Source organism: Nicotiana attenuata, unplaced genomic scaffold (assembly GCF_001879085.1).
Source record: "Nicotiana attenuata strain UT unplaced genomic scaffold, NIATTr2, whole genome shotgun sequence".
NCBI classification, from domain to species: domain Eukaryota; kingdom Viridiplantae; phylum Streptophyta; class Magnoliopsida; order Solanales; family Solanaceae; genus Nicotiana; species Nicotiana attenuata.
The window spans coordinates 246,759-254,666 of NW_017671752.1; positions in this window are offsets into that span (position 1 = coordinate 246,759).

The window sequence follows — 7,908 nt, forward strand, 5'->3', positions numbered from 1 at the left end:
CTATGTCAGTGTATGTATAGTCGCGTCGTCCCGTCGCGTACGTAGTATTGTAGTTTCGTCACTCGTCGTCCCGACCCCCCCCCCCCCACCCCCACCACACACACACAAGTATAGGATATAGCTGTTCCAGAAAGATAGTCTTGCATGAGAGCGAGATGTCGAGTGTGTGTATATATATATATATATATATTTTTTTTTTTTTAAAATTTGGTTAGTTTTCAGCCTGTCAAATGTGTTTGGTTCATTGGTTGGTATATAAGAAAGTGTAAATATTTGGTGATTTAAGGAGTGCTCTTTCATCATCCAAAAGTTAATAATGATGAATTAAACAAGTGGTCAGCTTTAGAAGGCATTCGTTCATGTGTTTCTGGCTTAAAATAATAATAATAATTTGCTTTGCCTAATAGGGTAAAAGATAGCTTATCAGAGCGTAGCCCTCTCTACACTCCATTAGATTGAGACTATCACCTTCTTATATAGTCTGAATAATAAAATTTTATTGATATTCAATCGATGACCGAACCTAGTGTTGCCTCTCAATTTCTTTTATATGTCTGTCACTTTATCTTTGTTAGTGCTGTCTGCCTATAATGATAGATAAATCAAAAACTTTTCATTCAACTTATTCTTTCAATTGAAATTGAGATTTTTTCCTATCCTCCTATTTTATTTTGAAATCCGACGTTTTGACAGATTAAAAGATCCTGAATGAAATGATTTTAAATATTGGTTTATTAGTAAAAAACCTCTACTTCTATACGATTATACTTTGTTGCCCGTAATAACAGTCTGTGACTATAAACAAACTCATGACTATAATAGGCTTTGTTCTCTGGCAACCCCTGCTCTAATCAAAAGATACGTGCCGTGTCCACAAGGCTAGAAGGGGTTAGGGTGGTTGGTTTCATATCATTATTACATTGATTCAATTTGATATGCTAATTCACTGATGATATATATATATATATATATATATATATATATATATACACACATCTATATCTATCTATAATCTATATCTATAATAATAATCTATATCTATATCTATATCTATCTATCTATCTATCTATCTATCTATCTATCTATATCTATTTATATTATATTATAAAAGCATGAAAACAATATCGGTTTACCAAAATAACCTTATAATATTAAGCATAATAACTCACAATNTTTTAAGAACCATTGAAATGACTCAACAACCTCTTGACTTTCCTTCTCCAGCAGATGGAACTCCCGTGGCTGAGGAACCTTCAAATGAAGGAGCCGCTTCTGTTGAAGTTGAAAATGTTACAATTCCAGCTCCCGAGGGTGAAACTTCACTTATACAGTCCGTGGAAGCTGAAGCTCCCGTGACTCTTGCTTCCCTCGGTGATTTTAACTTACACATCTATATCTATCTATAATCTATATCTATAATAATAATCTATATCTATATCTATATCTATCTATCTATCTATCTATCTATCTATATCTATTTATATTATATTATAAAAGTATGAATACAATATCGGTTTACCAAAATAACCTTATAATATTAAGCATAATAACTCACAATAAAAGGACATAATCGGAATTTTAGACATTAGCCTTATAATCATATTAGTTTTAGGACATATACCACACCTATAGGAGTCCTATTAGTATACTTACTTTCGGGCATAGACATCTAATACTACATGTTAGCATGCATGTAAACCTTATACGTTAGATTTTTTTTTTATAGTATTTTGGTTGACTAAATTGGAGTACTATTGGGTCTTAGCAAAAAATTGTAACGTAAAATTTCCTATTAAAATGTTTTGTCGTCTTACAAATTAGATTTTGGCTCATCAAAAAAGGTCGTGATGCTTTTGATCAGTACCTTTTAATTTATTAAAAGGTGAAAAGGAAATCAACGATAATTAATTTTTGTCTTTATTAAAATTAAAGTTAATAAATTAATCTATCTATATCTTATTTATCTATCTATCTATATTTATTATAAAAGCATGAATACAATATCGATTTATAAAAATAACCTTATAATATTAAGCAGAATAACAGGACATAACCGAAATTCTAGACATTAGCCTTATAATCCTATTAGTTTTAGGACATATATCACACATTAGGAATTCTACATGATATCCTTAAGGAGTCCTATTAGTATAATTACTTTCGGCATAGACATATAATACTACATGTTAACATGTAAACTAATACCTTTAGGAATACGTTAGGTTTTCTTTTGGAATAATTACTTTCCGGATAGATACATATTTTTAGCCGTGTAATTCTATTACTTTTACGATATACTTTTTAAAAATTTTTATTACTAAATTTAATTTGAAAACCTATTATAATGTCCTATTACTAATTTAGTTTGAAAAGGTATTTTATTGTTCAAATCCATTTAGAAAAAGAATAACCTATATCTATCTATAATCTATCTATATCTATATCTATATTATTATAAAAGCATGAATACATTTACCAAAACAGCCCTAAAATATAGCTAGAGTATTGGACATAATTGTAATATTTCCTTTTGTATCCGATTTGGTTTTTAATATAGTTTAGCTTTTTTTTTTCCAACAAAAATATATTAATGTAGCCCCTGTGTAGGAAGATTCATAGGATTCCAACTTACATTCCAAAACCTAATGATATACAAACCTATTCAAGTTTTATAAATATCTTTAATGAATTCATTGATAATTAACACAAAAGAAAATAACAACTTCTTGTGCATACTTCTATTCGAATTGAATTTATTATTGGTCTATTGAATCTTATTTATGATTTGAAAGATAAAATATATAAGAAATAGTCAATATTATTAGATAATTATTGAGTAAAAATGGTAATTAATATTAGATAATATTGTAATATTTAAAGAATCAATATTTAAAACTTTGAATTCAACTAAAATAATATTATTATTTGTACCTTTAGCCGCTAAACCTGTATCTTTGGGAATTCCCAACAATAAACTCTAGACTTGCTACAATAATCTAATGTCTACTATTATCTATTCATACTATCTATCTATATCTATATTATTATAAAAAGCTTGAATATATTGTGTCGGTTTATAAAAATAACCTTATAATATTAAGCATAAATAACTCAAATAAAAGGACATTAACATGGAATTCTAAGACATTTGTTAATGCTATTAGTTTTAGAAGCATATAATATAAGTTAGGAAATCCTACACGATTACATTTAGGAATTCCTATTAGTATACATTAGTTTAGAGCATAACATATTATACTACATGTTAAAGTAAACCTAACATACATTTGGGAACAGTTAGATTTTACTAATTAGTTGTCACGACAGCCAAGTTCCCATACCCGTCGTGATGGCGCCCTCTCGTGAAGACAGGCGCTAACCAACTAACACCATAATCCTTTCACTCACATAACATATAAACATAAATGAATAAAGAATACAACTGAATGGAATTAGAAAACTGTAAATTACTACCCACCGGGGTTGTCACAAAAGTCACGAGCAATACTAAAGAAACCTAGAAACAACTAACAGGCCATATAAATATATAACATATCTGCTATTATTTTTTGAAGCGATTAAAAATATATACTTCTCTAAAATCTTTATCAGTGGATTTGGATTTCATAGAACATTTTTATAATTAATAATTTTATTTGCTTTGGAGTATTGGTGAAGTAACAACAGATGATTATTTTAATCTTGTAAATAATTTACTTACTAAATTTAGTTAAGTTGTTTTTTTATATCAAAAGTCTGAACTAAAAGATTTTACGTGTCGCACGTACATAGTAAACTAGTAATATACAATATATTAAAAGCACGAAAAGGCCCTTAAGCAAAATGTCGTTCGCCTTTTTTTGTCCTTTAAAAATAGGATTTTCGCACTAGACAAAAATAGTATATTTAACTTTTTCTATAATTTTTAGGAGTTCTAAAATCAATTAAAACTTTTAAAAATAATTAAGATCTTTCCTTATCTGAATATGTAGAAAGTCCCAAAGTACAAATCGATTAGAACTTTACGTTATATAAACTCTTTCCTTTATTTGACAAGTTAACATAATTAATAATACCTTCCATGTTAATTTTTTCAGACATTAAGTTTTCAGATAATCAAGAAAAAAAAAAGATAAAGAAAAAGAAATGAAAAAGGAAAGAAAGAACAGAAAACAAACAGGTTTGCCTGTTTGTAACTCCTTCGGATTACCAACCAAAGGATGTGGTGCAGTGGATGAGACTGCTCCTCCTTAACCAGAAGGTCTCGAGTTCGAAGCCCTGGTAATGGAAAATCTTTGTAGGGAGCGCTTCCCCGAAAAGGGCCCTACGCGGCGCGAATCCCGGATATAGTCCCGGGCCTCCAATGCGGTTTGTTTACCACAAAAATAGAATTTCGGTTAAAAGCTAGAAAAATTAAGAGGAAAAATCCGGTTACTGATAATCAGATGACAAAAGAATAAGGAATTTTTAGAAAATAAAACATAAATAAGTTTGTATTTCAATGTAATCTCAATGATATTTCGTGTCCTTACAATGCTAGAATCTCCTCCTTTATAGTTGATTTTTCTAGGGAAAAGGTAATATGTCTCAGTCTTAAAAGGAGGCAATTATAGGAGCATTAAATGACATTAAAATGAAACACGTTCATAATCATCTCCTATTCCAATGTTGATTCGCTAAACGTATTTGACATTTAATACTGAAATTTTAGACTCCTTTATGCTATCAGAATTCATATCTTCCAATTCCTTCTGACCTCCTGACTTTATAAGTTAAATAGATACAGAACTCGTACATTTGAATAGCATCTCGTGCCTTTTAACTCTCTCTTTTCTATCTGAATTATTCGCCCGGGGCCCTCAAATTGATCATCATGGTTTTGAACCATTTGACAAGTCCACGTGTTCATGCCACGTCACCTTCAATATAAATTCATATTTTCGCCAAATACAGATAGTCCCCCACTTTCCAATTTATTTATCAAAATTAAATATATTGGGAAGTGGATCTTCAATTAAAAAGGTGAATTTTTTGCCATACAATGAGCTATGACAGTGTCGACGCTTCAATTGGTCTCTTCTATTTAATGCACCATATAGTGTTTAACTTCTCATAGTTCTGCGAGTTTTGCAGCCTTTCTAAGGCTTTTTTAACTCACTATTCACTGAAAGTGATAAGTTTGCCTTTATTATAGGCTTCCATCATTACACTTCTTAATTAATGCGACGGTTTAGTTTAATATATAAACTTGCCCCCTCTTCCTTTATCTTCTTCTTCAACAAGCTTTTTACCGAATTTCTTGCCTATTTACTTTACAACAAATTCTGGCTATTTAATTCTGTTCACTTCTTCTTCAGTTTCCATACCTTCCTGTTTATATCTTCTCACTAATGTCGTCTTCCGGATCCTAACGCCTAAAAGAGTCCCAATTCTGAATAGTTTCCCCAATGCTCCTGCTAGATATGAATGAGGTAAGAGGGAGGTGTGCTTCGTGGTACATGGTCGGTTCGTGTGGGGTACTGTGGTTCCATCATTCCTTCTTCTAGTTCTGGCAACATCTACTAGAGGCCTCTTTTTCTAACAAATCTTCTTCTAAGGGCAAAAGAACCTTCTGAGCCTACACCAAGAGCTCTGGTTGAAGAAATGTGTGCAAACGGATTTATCTTTCGAACATGACAAAGAATCCCTTCGTGACCAAGTATTAAATTAGAGAAGAGCTTTGATAAATATCCCTCTTTAATTACTGAACCTTTGATTCAATATTATTCGAAGAGATTGTCCGTTGGGAGGTGACACCCAAATAGTTATTCCTACTCCACAATCAAGAAGAATATTTCTTATAGGGTTGGCTTTTCTTTCGTTTACACTTATCCTTTACTTTGGGATTTTATTCCTGCTATATTGACCGCCTATCATTCTTTGATTTCTGGTCGTTTTTTCAAAATTTGGCTGGCTCAGTGTGGTCCCCTCGTATGAGAGCAGTAGCTTGTTTGAGTATATGTCAAGCCAAAAAGCTGAGTTTGACTTTAGTTTCCTCATCTTAATTCACCATTTAATCACCCCAAGCTATTCACAATGGTGTTTTTACCTATACTTAAGAAGTAAGAGGGTTTGTGTAACCCTGAAGATAATAACGACCGTGCCGCTTTGGTACACCCGGTTTGTTGCTGTTTCCCACAATTGATTGGTGGGTGAATCAAAACAATTCCTTTTCCTGAGAAATGGAACTTTGATCGTAAGTATTTCTTCCTTGCCGTATACTGGCTTTCGTTATCAACTCTCTTCTAAATTTATTTATTATCCTTGCTTTTTTGTAGCAACCAATGGATGATGTGGAAACCCGTTCGCTAATTTCTCGTGTTGGTAGATGCTCTGTCTTTGAAAGTCGTGCCATGAAGCACGAAACTTGGAGATCTATTCCAACAAACACGGTTGGAAAGTGAAAACTCACGTATACATCCCTTTTTGCTTCTTCGTGTGTTTAAATTCTTTTCCCCCTCCTTTTAACTTTTTAATCCTTCTTATGTCCAGGATTTGCTAAATTCGAGGGATGTCGCTAGAAGTAAGCTATCACCCTTCGACTTCTTCCAGTACTCCTCTTGCTTTGGAAAGAACGCAAAGCCACGCTGTCAAAAGAGAAAAGTGGTTGAAGAGGATTCTGACGTGATGAAGATGAATACCTTCTTTGACCAAGCTCGTCTAGAAACGCAGGAGGGGCATATGTTTCTGAGGATGAACTGAAATCTCTCCCGCTCGTATCTCCCGAACACCGTTACTATTACCTCCCGATGAAGAAGCCATTCCAAGAACCCCACTTGAATTCGACACTCATCGCCCTTTATTGAGGCTTCGAAAGTGGTGAATTAGGTCCCGGTTTTTCGATGAAATTCTTTCATCTCCGTTCCTTTCTTTCCGTTCCCCTCCTCTATTCGTTCCAAGATAAAAAAAATTAAAATAACACAAGAAAAAAAATGACCTAAAATCCCTTCCGCAGTGCGATCCACCCCCGCCGCCTTGTATAGTCTGATTCGGTGTTCTGTTCCTGCCTCTTTGTCAATTTCTGCTCCTTACCTGCATCGACTCCTTCACTACTACTAATTTTCACCTCTTTCTAACCGTTCCTCCTTCTATAGTTCCCCCTTACCTCTGCTCATTAATGCAAGAAGAGGGTTCAGCAGCAAGAAGCATGGCTAAAGAGGAGTTGTAACACTTGAGGTTCCTGCTAAATAGTAGTCTTTTAAGGAAGTCTGGCAGAGCCAAATGTTTGGCTTGGAACCCTTAATTGGGGATATATGAGAAAAAGAAGATGGACAGTCACAGTTGTCTACACCTTTGATGAAATGATATAGTTCACTGTAACATTGAAGGTAACTCTCTCCTTTAACTCTTTAATAAATTCCTTCTTTTTAATTCTAAATTTTCATGAGTTGTGTTTTGTAGGCTAACCTCATTGGTACGGAAATTGATGGGGAGAATTTCCCCTTAGAAAAAAAGGCTCTGCGAGTCTGATCAGGAACTTTTCTTGAGGCTGAGAGGATAGCTAGAGAAGCCCTAGCTTTGAGCAACTCAATTGAGAGAGAAGTTTAAATAAAATGCTCAGAAAAAGATAAAAGAATTCAAAGAGAAGTAAACATGAACCTGGAACAGCAAAAAGCAAATTCTCGACGTCCTGAATTGGCGGCGGCACCAAGGCTTCTTCTATGTAAAGCTGAGAAGGATAAGGAGCGTCTTGAAAATGGTTCTTTTCAAGAACAAGTAAATCCAAAGTCAAGCGAAGAAGATTGAGAGAACTTAGGTAATTGTTGAGGCAAGAAAAGATAAGGAGTACGCGGGAGAGCTAGTTCAAAAACTTGTCTTAAGGCTTCAGGCTGATTTGCAAAATTCCTCTGATAAGGCTTCGTGCCTTAG